The sequence below is a fragment of the Mytilus californianus genome, unplaced genomic scaffold (assembly GCF_021869535.1).
Source record: "Mytilus californianus isolate M0D057914Y unplaced genomic scaffold, xbMytCali1.0.p SCAF_7, whole genome shotgun sequence".
NCBI lineage: Eukaryota > Metazoa > Mollusca > Bivalvia > Mytilida > Mytilidae > Mytilus > Mytilus californianus.
Window position 1 is genome coordinate 2,467,577 of NW_026262723.1, and position 12,834 is coordinate 2,480,410.

Here is a 12,834-nt window from a genome sequence, read left to right on the forward strand (position 1 = left end):
CATCTTCTGCCATCTCGTTATCATGATCATCGCTGCTGACATCATCTACATTTCTAATCATGTGTTTCTTTCCTGAAAAATAAATTGATTCAGTTTTAAATAATATGAATTTAACAAATGAGATTATACTGTGACATTCTATTTGATTAAGTTAAAAAAAAAAAAAAACCTAAATGGTGTCTTTTGTTAGTTGTTTTTTTTTGTGTGTGCTTTTTGTTGAAACTTTTTCAAATGATTATTTTAAGTTCACCAAGCCCAACGGGCTACGTGAGCTTTTTCATCACTTGGCATCCGTCGTCTGTCCATAGCCAGAAATTAGTAGTACTTTTGCTAATTAATATTCATAATATGTAAATGAGAATTGTACCACGTGATAATAGTTTGAACTGGACTGGCTTGAAATCATTAAAATCTTTAAAACACGGATATTATAAGTTGCCCGTCACAGAGTCCTTGTTTATAATCACTCTGATATTTCCGTAAAGTTGTCAGGCGGTCAAAATCAAAACAAATTGGGGTATCCATCCATGACACAAAATCAGTACATGCACAGCCAAAACTCACAAAAAGCAAAGGAACAGCGCTGTTATTACTTTTCTTCATCTCAAAAGTCCCAGTTAGGCCTACTATATGGAGCTAAAAAATGATTTCATTGCAAGTTTAAGACCGGACCCCTAGCATCGGCTTGAGTGGAATTTTTTGCAAAATAGTTCGGGTAGACTTTGTGAGATGTAACACCACCAAATCGGACCCGGTCAAAAAGAACATACTGGAAACTATATATAAAAATGTATGAATGGACTTTAAAATTGTGGGCACATATTGCCTGTTTCTCAGATATAAAGTACCTAGTTTGGTGTAGCATGTATATGTCATATAAATATATGCAGCATTGTACTAGATTGGTATACCGAGTCGGAATGTTCACGTGGTAAATAAACTCCTCTGCATACCACGGCAATCATTCTATTCTATTAAGAAACATTGCACTTTTTTTCTTCTCACCAACTGCATGCTTAGTCCATGAAAATATCTATCATTGAACAATCCAGAAGAATAGATTCTTTCATTTGTACCTGATCTCGTGGATAGTCCATTTCCAACTCCAATAGATTCATTTGAAAAAAATTGATTTAACATCTTAGATAATTTTTCCTATACTTGCGTTAAGTTTGATTCGTATGATAAAAGACAAAAATGACATGTCCACTCATAAAGAATACGCAGAGGTGATTTTCTAGAAGTTTATCCACTACCACCGTGGACGGGTGAGACGACAGGATCCATGCGTGCTGTAGTGCAAATAAATGATGTACCTTATGTGAATATTACTAAACCGAGGAACAACACAACCCCGTCCTGTTGAAACATCAAAACCTAATCTAGATCTGGCATGATTATGAAGGTAACGTTTACAATTCTACACGGTGTATTATGTCTATGAAGACCCATATTAAAAATAAAAATTTTGTTCTGGCTTCTGGCTAAAGGCGATATCGATTGCAGACCCGTTTCAGCCTGGGTTGGATTCGTTTGCATATATTTTCATATGGGAAGCAGATACATTTATTTTACTGTTATAATCCTAGTTTGTTATAGCTCAAGTTTGTTTTAGTCAGAGTTAACCGGTATAGTAAAAGGATTATGCATGAAAGTTTTAGTCAGAGTTAACCGGTATAGTAAGAGGATTATGCATGAAAGTTTTGGCAGCGTTTGAAATGTTCATCTACATTTAGAAAAAAATGTATATATCTAGTCGGACATCTGCAGTATTTTGTGAAGCTAAGGCTTATTTCGTTCTAAATAAATATATATATGAAAAATTTGCCACTCGACGTGAAGCAAATTTCATACAGTTGCAACAATCAAACAATCCTACGACGACCACGTCCGGTCTGTGTTTTCGTTAGATGTTTTCTGCTTTGTATCGATCTGATGAGTTTTAAATGATTTTTATAGCTTGTTCTTATGTTGAACTGTTACGCCAGTGTCCCAGGTTACGGGGAGGGTTTGGCGCCAGCAAACTAGTTTAACTCCGCCACAATGTTTAGTTCAGTGGTTGTCGTTGGTTAAATGTCCGTTTTTCTCAAATTGTTGTGTTATACATTAGGCCTTTAGTTTTCTCAATTTTCCAGCTATTTTTCTCAATCGAATTGTTTCATATTTTTTATGTCGGGGCTTTGTGTTTTTCTCATTTCTGAAGGTCGCACAGTTGCCTATAATTGCTTACATCCATGCACCTCATTTGAACTTTGGTGGATAGATGTTCCATTTGCAATCATACCAAATCGTCTAATTTTTTAGCTCACCTGGTCCTCATCACTTGGCATCCGTCGTCCGTCGTCGGTTAACTTTTGCAAAAATCTTCTCCTATGAAACTACTAGACCAAATTTAACCAAACTTAAATAAAAATTAAAGAAATGTGTCCGGTGACCCCGACTGCCAATCAAGATGACCGACATGGCTAAAAGTAGAACATAGGGGTAAAATGCAAGTGTTGTCTGTCTATTATTTTAAAAACCGTTATAAATAGAGAAAATCTGACGAAGCAAAAATGTTCAGAAAGTTTGTTCAGAATGTTGAACTCTACCAATGCAATTGCCCATAGACGTCAAAACTGTCAGACGACTAGGAGTTATTGTCCTTTTAAAAATGACAACTTTTACCATTTTTCATTTTTGCCTATTATCTTGAAAACTATAATAGATAGAGAGAAACTTTAAAATGCAAAAATGATCAGCAAGCCAAGATCTATAAATAAGTCTGCCTGGTCGAAATCTTCAGTCGACTCCTCACTAGAGTTATTGCCCTTTCATGACGATATTTTTTTCCCATTTTTTTGCGTTTTTGCCTTATGTCTCAAAAATTACAAAAAGATAGATAGAAACTTAAATGAGCAAAATTGATAGCAACACAAGATCTACGATTAAGACAATAGATAGACACTTTAAATCACAAAAATTATCAGCTAGGCAAGATCTACTAACAAGTCAAATTTTGTCGACACAGGTAGTAGACTGTCACTCTTATAGGAGTGTTTGCCTATAAATGATTTTTTTTTGTCCCTCTTTTGTGTTTTGAGCAAAAACTAAAGAAGATAGAAACTAAACAGACTAAATGATCAGCAATATCAGTTTTCATAAAAAGTCGTTCTTAGACTTTCAGTATTATTCAAATAAAATATTCAACCTTTTTTTTCCCCAAAAGTTTAATATAAATAAATAGAAACGGGTTCTAGTGATGTTTTAAATATTAATTTCCAATATCAACATATTGAGTTTATAGTCGGCTATATATCTTGGGGAAATTAATTTAGTAGCTGATGGAATGGAGATACGGTAAGCTAACACCAGATTGCTGTGGTATCCAACGGGTGATGATGATGGATGGATGCTTAACATCCAGCGGCAAATTAATATACATATTCAGGACGAGAGCATGTTAATGTAATCTGAATATTATCAACCCTGCTTTGTACTAGACCGACATACTGAACCGAATTTTTATTATGCTAGTTCATAAAATTAAGGTAACAGTCCGCAGGACGTCATATCACCTTACCCGGAAACATTATTCTGACTCCGAGCCGACCAGTCTTTGCTCTTTCCTTAATGCCGCGTGCTAAGCGGAGAAGCAGCAAATAACAATTTGTTAAGTCTTTGATTTGACCTGGCCAGGGTTCGAACCAACGACCTCGATCCTGCACTCGAGGCGAACACGGTAGCAAGACCACAGAGGCGGTGGTATCCCATTGATATCTGGGTTTTAGATTATTTCGCGTGCCATATATACGTCTATTATTGAAAACAATCCAACTACACAAATAAAAATAGAATAAAATTTATGAAATGAAATTTACTTATCATATTCTTATAGTTGACGTATCAAATTCGGCGTTCTTATGACAGAATTTATCTTTTGTACATTTGTTCGGCCGACATTACGACATAATTTCACTTAAAAATAGATAAAAGATGTTTTAATCTGATTAAGTTTCCGAATGCACTTTTTAAACTCCTCCGACTTTCTTAGCTATTCATTATAAACAAATTACCCCAAAAAATCAAATATTAAGTAATTCTTGCTATTCTTTCATATTTTTGCACGGAGTTTGACATTAGTTTCTCCCAATAAATTACATTCGAAACATCCGGAATCAGCTGTAAATTTAAGGGCCAAAACATTTTTAATTTTATGTAGAGCTTGTATGAATCAGACCGTTAGTTTTTTGTACGAATTGTTTTACATTTGTTCATTTGTCATGTCGGTGCCTTTTATAGCTGGCTTTGCAGTATGGGTTTTTCTGAATTATTGAAGGCCGAACGGTGACCTATTATAATAGTTGCTGACCTCTCTGATGAAAAGTTGTCTCATTGGCAATCATACCACATCTTCTTATTTTTTATATCGCAATATTTCTCAGTTTTTATATATTAATCTGTTTAAACGAAGGCCTTATACGAACATTTTTTCGTTTTTAATTTAGAGCATCAAACTTTCTTGGCATTGTGATTAAAGGAAAGTAAAGCCAGTTAGACAGTGACCCAACGACAAAAATTATCAAAAGACATCTACAGCGCAACATACAGTCTTCAACAACATACAGATGTCTATATAAAAAGTGAGAATTAGTGCTTGACATTTTTCAGTGCTATACATACGGACACAATTGCCTATATACAGGTGTCGCATGTGGAGCAGGATCTATCCTTCCAGAGCACCTGAGATCACCCACAGTTTTGGGTGGGGTTCGTGTTGCTCAGTTTTGATTTGGTTATGTTGTGTTTTGTGTACTGTTGGTCTTTTTATTTTTTAGTCATGGCGTTGTCAGTTTATTTTCGACTTATGAGTTTGAATGTTCCTTTGGTATCTTTCGCCTGTCTTTTAGTCTAAAGATAATTTCACGAAACTTGAAGCTTATTGAAAAGTGTTGTATATTGTTCACATTCACCTTCAGTATCGGCCGAAAATTTATGATATATATAACAAAATGATTTCGACCTCTTTAGAAAATATGTTTAACGGTCTGTGCGGCCGATTTTCCATCACGGTGCGTCGTTGAGATTTAAGTTTTGGTTTAATAGGATAGTTTTCCATGAAGTTGTGGTCACATGAGACGGAAATCACTATATAAGTGCATTATGGTATGACCAAGTTTGAATCAGGATTTTGACCCACATTTTGCAGTTTACTAAACTTAAAAATGTGATGGTATGAGCGTATGTACACATAAATATTATGTTTTTAAATGTTATTTGGAATTGTAAATCTCTTTTTTTTCTCTCAATCTCATGATCATTGTTAAATCATTATCATAAAAACTTTGCCTTAGTTTAGTTAAAACGAGGATTTAAAATTAGGAATGAAAACATAAAACGAACGAATGCAAAATTTTAATTAGCTAATTATATAGGCATTCCAATAGTCAATCATTTCTTAAGAAAATACAGAAAAAATATATGCAATAAATGGTCGTGCAATTTTGATGTAATATATTTATATATGTTTTCAATTTAGACTTGTACACATGTATATATATATAAGTCTGAAAATTACACCCAACAGTGTTAGAATTAGACTTTTATGCTGACAAATTTTTGTCCCTCAACGGGATTCGAACTCACACCTTTGATACATTACAGCACCAATCGCTTAGCCTCATGTCCAGCGCTCTAGACCACACGACCACATCCGCTATATAAAAAAATATAACTTCAATAGTCGTAGTGTTACCTTGTCACGTAAGGCGAATCAAGAGATAGACATAAGACATGTGTTTTAAGCGTGTGAAGATGTTATATTATTATTTAATACACAATGTATTTGTTATTTGTCAGCAACCTAACTCAACAATTTTTATATACCGTATGGGATAATGATTCAATGTTCTAGTAAAGGTTAGTATATATATATACAAGTCTAAATTGAAAACAACTTTCATAGGTATGATTGCGTTGGATAAAAACCGCAATTGTTATACGTGTGCATGTTAAATCCTGCTGACTGCCATTGGCGATTGCCAAATAAACGGATCACAAGATGTAACAAAATAGATCTCATATATATTGTCGAAATCCGGATATGGTGTACCAATTTTTGCACCTTTTGTTTGCGGTATACAATCTTTTTTGCTAGTTTATTGTTTTCTGTTTGGTATCAAATTAATAGTTAAGATCCATTTTGTTACATCTAGTGATCCGTTTATTTGGCAATCGCCAATGGCAGTCAGCAGGGTTTAAGAACATCCGTTGTTCGACCTGCTAGTCAAATGCGTATTGTAAAAATATACTTTTTCACTTTTTTTGTCTCTTGGAAAATTTTGTTTGTGCTGTATGAAGACCCATCTACCAAGAAATTTGTTTTGCATTCACACGTATAAAACTTGCGGTTTTTATCCAACGCAATCATAGGTTAGAACGTTGTTTTCAATTTAGACTTGTACATATCTTTTTATATATATTGGTTCTTTTAAAGAGCAATTCAGGTATTTAGGTATTCATAAAACTTCTAAAAACAAGATATTTTTTAGAATGCTTGAATTGTTTTAAGTAACTAAAGGAAATCCTTAAAATTTGAGATTTTTTAAAGACTTGTCGGTATATAAAGCTCTCTAGAACAAAATACGAATCATTCTTATGAGTTGCATGCCACACAGTTACACTTCATGTAGAAATTGAACTTTCAATTCCTCTATACCACATCTATCATGAGTACAGACAGCTTTAATAATGAGTATAAGAATAAGTCATTAAGTGAAGGCATCAATTAAGAAAACAAAATATGAAAGATGAAATAAATGCATCAAGATTATAAAGCAAACTGAGTGCTAAAATTTATACTGCGATTAGTCTGTGCAATTTGCTTTAGACATCCGGTTTGCAAAAACTGGGTAACAGTACTTTTGTATTAATCACGAAGAAAAAACGATGTACACTCCCAAGCAATGAATAGAGTAGTTAAGCCTTAAAAGGTAAATTCAAATAGTAGCTGTATAAACTTTTCTATAACAACTAAAATCCAACATTGCTTTTAATTGACTTGTGTAAGAATCTACACAGTTATATATTTTCAATAAAGATGTTTAAAGATGTTTTAACATTATAATTAGTATACCTTGTTGTATTCACAGTAAATTATTTCAAATCAAAAGGAAAAAAAAAAACAACAACAATTTTTTGATGACCAGTCTGTGGGCTCGGGTTCACGTATTGCTTTTCTTTTTTTAAAGAAAGCAGCTTGTTTCACCAACGTTAATATAAGAAACAGACACAAGTTTCCATTCTGCGTTTCGTTTAATTTGTGGATGCATCCGTATTACTTTGTAGTTGCACACATTTGATTTTGAATCCATACTGAATGATAGCAAACTGGTTACGCATTTTTGCGCCTGTCCCAAGTCAGGAACCTAGCTGTGGCCTTTGTTAGTCTTGTATGTTTTTTTAAATTTTGGTTCATTTATATGTTTCGGAGTTTAGTGTGACATCCATTTTCACTGAACTAGTATACATTATTGTTTTGGGGCCAGCTGAAGCCCGCCTCCGGGTGTGGGATTTTCTCGCTGTGTTGAAGACCCATTGGTGGCCTTGAGCTATTTTCTGCTCTTTGGTCGGGTGTTGTCTCTTTGACGCATTCCCCGTTTCCATTCTCAATTTTATTAAACCAACCTCTAAACGATTCAAGATTCTGTAAATTAGATAACCTTAATTGCACACATGCTTAACAACACATTAGTAAAAATCGAATAACTGATGTTTTGTTTGATTTCTTCACATTTTTGAACAATTTGACAATGGTTCATTCTTGTCATACATTTTGTATGAAATGAATGTCTGTGGCATATTTTAATTTCTCATTTCCCAATTTTTGAAAGTAGACTTTTTAAAGACGTCGCATGCCACGTTTCCGTTAATTTTACTTTTTCGCTTATCTGCTGATTAATAATGTGACCGTTTTGTGTATATTCAAATATATTTAGCTATGTTGAAAGACGTGTATAGTGGCAAGTTACAAAAATACTAGTTTCTTATTATCTAAGAAAACCTGTAAGATTTCCTGTTTTTTTTTTGTAAAATGAATACAATTTGGGTACAGTGTCGTTAGATGGGCATAACATATTGATACATAACACACATGATACGTTCTACAGAATAATGTATGATGGGACAGATATTATAATAGTATAATTAAATAAGATGCAGAATAAGTACAATTGGATTGTTATGTCCAGCAATGCAGTATATTTTTTTATTTGGTCATAGTTCTGAATTCTGTTGTTATTGTTTTCTCCTGATGTAAACATAGATCTATAATAAAAGTATTTATAATGATTTTTTACAATAACAGCAAAAAACAGCCCAAGGCCACCAATGGGTCTTCCACGCAGCGAGAAAATTACACACCCAGAGGCGGGCTCAGGTTGGCCCTTAAAAAATAATGTATACTAGTTCAGCGAAATAGACGCCACACTAAACTCCGAAACATACAAATGAACCAAAATAATACTAATAAAAAAAAAAAAAATAAACACAAGACTAACAAAGGCTAGAGGTTCCTGCCTTGGGACAGGGGCAAAAATGCGGCGGGTTTAAAACATGTTTTGTGAGATCTCAACCTTCCTCCTATACCTCTATAGCCTATGTGGAATAAACAAACACACATCAAAACTCAGTTAAAAAGAAGTCTGATTCCGATGTTAGAATAGGTAACAGAAGAAACTAAGCAAAATGACAATGATCAACACAAATTAACAAAACTACCAGTAGTTACTGACATGCCAGCTGCAGATCTCAATTAAACTGATCGAATTCAAAGATTATGTCTTGATCATATGAAAATCAAGCACAATCCCTCCCGTTAAAGGTTTAGTATCATATCAATATAAATTATACGAACATAACCTGTACCCTGCAAACAACTGGTTTTAGAATAAATGTGTTTATTTCCGACCCAAAGAATATATGAGTGAATCAATATACGTTATATGTTCCAAAAAATTAATGCTTTCTTTAATGACTTGACAACAGTTTCGTAACTATATCCCTTGTGAATAAGTCTGTTTAAATGTTTGCTTAGTTTGTGGAGTGAATGACGACATTTTTGTGCCGCTTGTATAGAATATTAGTAAATACCATAAAAGATGGTATGTGAAATTCCTGAACCTATAAGATGTCTGCATGTTGATTTACATTTACGAATGATGACATTGTACCAATGATAAAATTTATTAAAAGTTTTGACAAGATTGGGATATCGAAAACCCTGGTGTAATAATTTTTCAGTAATACAGAGATTTCTTTCGCGTTAAAATCAAAAACGTTGTTAGATACACGAGCGAATGGAACAAGTTGAGATATATGAACACTATAAGATGGTGCCATAGGAACATCTAAAAACATCTTTTATCGTAAATTTTAGCATTAATTATATAAGCTTCCCGTTAGAGTTAATTAAAATCCAAAAAGATAGGACCTCACATTTTTTGTTTGTCTTAAACATAGTTTATTTGAAATATTTAGCAACAAATTGAAGGTGGCGAAATACTTGTTGCATAATGTTGTATCTAGGGGTTTACCGCAGGTGCATATGAGATAGCTGACAGCTGTTCTATACTTCATTGCTGAAATTGATGGATAAAGCCTTTTATAGCTTCAATGTTATCTGGTATGGGTTTTGTTCATTGTTGAAGGCCACATGTTTACCTATAGTTGCTAACTTCTACGTCATTTGGTCTTTGATGCAAAGATTTGTTTCATTAGCAATCATACCACATTTTGTTTTTATATCGCAATACTTTTCAATTATTATGTCATCTGTGTAAGGCATATGATAACACGTATTTGGCATTATAATAAAAGAAGAATAACGTCAATGAGATAGTAACCCCCAAGTACAAAAAATATTAAAGTTATCTAAACAGTCCTCGCCATTATACAGGTGTCTATATAAAACGTGAATATCAGTGCTTAACATTTTTTCAATGCTTCAAACAGATATGACCGGACGAAAAGCATGTCAATTATTTGGACTATCGTCTTTCGGACATAAATTATTATGACGTCGCGTATGGGGTTGGTGTTAGTTTTGGTAACGTAAATTTGACGTTATTTTTCATGCATTGTTTAAGGAATGACTGTAATATTTTTTCTGTCTATGAAGAAATAACATAAAAAAATGTGGTGCATACTGAATAACCCGCATAGCGGGTTAATTTAAAAGTGTGCACCACATTTTTTTAATGTTATTTCGAATAGACAGAACAAATATTAAAGTCATTTCTTATAATTTAATTTCTGAAAGGAGTAAATCATGATAAAAACGTTGATGACGTCGCGGTCACGTGACAATATTACGTCTATGAGTTGATAGACATAACACTTTCAGCCAATCAGGCCTAGGAGACGTGTTACATCCAAAATTAAATTATATATAAATAACGTACTTCTTTCATTTCGAGCAGATAAAATAATGTTAAAAGTATTGTGGCACAGTGCCGTTGTGGTTGTTTTAATTGCTGAGCAACTTTTCAAAACTATTTTTTTATGCCAAGAAAGAAATATAATTATCTATTATTTTTTTTCAGATATATTATGATATCTCCAAGAGATATTATTTTAGTCCATGTTTGAAATTTTACATACTTCCAACATTTTGAATTTTTATTCAAATGATCTATAAAATATAAGTACTCATTTCAACACATCTATTAAGTATACTCTGATGAATATCTTCAGAAAGTTTGACTTCACCACTACGTACACAAATATCAGAATTTGAAGGAGCGAGGTCATACTTTCTTTTTATCACCTGTTATAAAGGTTAAGTATCAATTGTTATAAGCAAATTCAAAATTTACAACAACAAAAACAAAAACAATTTTATCTAATTTGCCAACTACAAATAAAAGGAAATTTAATCTCAACTATGAACAAGTAAACGGATACAGTTATGAATTTTACTGATTAGATTCGATACAAATCTGTTGAGAAATTGTTTCCAAAAAAAAAATAATTCAAAAATCATGGTTTTGCATGAAATGTGTAGGGTAAAATTTTTGCGACGTTAGGCACTACATATCAAGTTATACAGAACGTAATATTGTTCAACGTCAAAACGAGTAAAACAGCATAGTGTGACATAACATGTATGATTAGACAAAAATAGTCGCTGACTGTGTCGTTAATATTTTCGACATACAGTCGAAAATAGCTTCATATAAATCCCTGAAATGTAGATTTCTATGTTAATTAATATTTTTTTGCTATGATTTCAACCCCCCCCACACTTTTCCAAATCTGTTTTATATGGTTTATCATACTTTATTTCTACTGAATTAAAATATTTTCAGTGTTGTGTAGTAAGGGAGATAACCTGTAAATTCTTTGTAATAATTTAACTGCAGCCGTGATATCTGTGATGATAATTGTTCTGTTCAATGGATTGTTGTGTTTATAATTTCGTACACTTTGTAATTGTCATTTGATGATAGTCCAATGTCTGGTCTTTATTTCAATGAAAAACACTTACTTACCAATTACTTGTAACTATAATGTAAAAAAACGGCGTTTTGAGACATTTTGACTATAGACACACATATTTTCTTTTTAACTTTTTCCCTTAAAACTTCTACATATTTTTTTTCATACACGTATAAAACATCATTTCACTTTTAAATAAAATTTCAGATCGTAACAAAGACCGCAAATGCCTAATGTTTTTTATTAGACACTTAAATACGATATTGTATAATTTTGACACAGGAAGAGCTCTTTATATAATGAGAGATTTTGTGACAGAAATAAAAAATTCAAATAATCGTAAATTCTGCGACGATCTTTTGAAATGTTGTAAACAAATTTTTTATTTTCTTTCCTTGTCATATACGGAATAAAACGATAAACTATTTTCGGAATAATCTATTTGAATCATTTTTAGGAACGGTGAGCTGTTGCCACCACTTGGCGTCCGTCGTCCTCCGTCGTCGTCGTCCGTCCGGTGTAAACTATTTAAAACATCTCCTCTGAAACTACTGAACCAATTCCAACTAAACTTAAGCATGTTAAGCTGAATGATCATTAGGGTATCTAGAAAAAAGTGTTTGTTTTATTGTCTGTTTCGTCAAAAAACATGGCCGCCTTGGTTAAAAATAGAACATAGGGGTAAAATGCAGTTTTGGGCTTATATCTCAAAAACCAAAGCATTTAGAGCAAATCTGACATGGGGTGCAAATGTTCATTAGGTGAAGTTCTATCAGCCATGAAATTTTCCGATTAATCTAACAACCCATTGTTGGGTTGCTGCCACTAAATTGGTAATTTAAGGAAATTTTGCAGTTTTTGGTTATTATCTTGAATATTATTAATGATAAAGATAAACTGTAAACAGCAAAAATGTTCAGCAAACTAAGATCTACAAATAAGTTTAATGACCAAAATTGTCAATTACCCCTTAAGGAGTTATTGCCCTTTAAGGACAATTTTACACAATTTGTTTATCATGTTTTCTAACTTTAAAAAATCTTCTCCTCTGAAACTACTGAACCAATGCCAACTAAACTTTAGCTGAATGATCCTTATGGTATCTAAAATAAATTTTGTGTTTTATTTTCTGTTTCGTAAAAAAAAATGACCGCCATGGCTAAAAATAGAACATAGGGGTAAAATGCAGTTTTTGGTTTTATCTCAAACACTAAAGCATTTAGAGCAAATTTGATGTGAGGTAAAAATGTTCATTAGGTGAAGTTCTATCAGCCATGAAATTTTCCGATTAATCTAACAACCCACTGTTGGGTTGCTGCCACTAAATTGGTAATTTTAAGGAAATTTTGCAATTTTTGG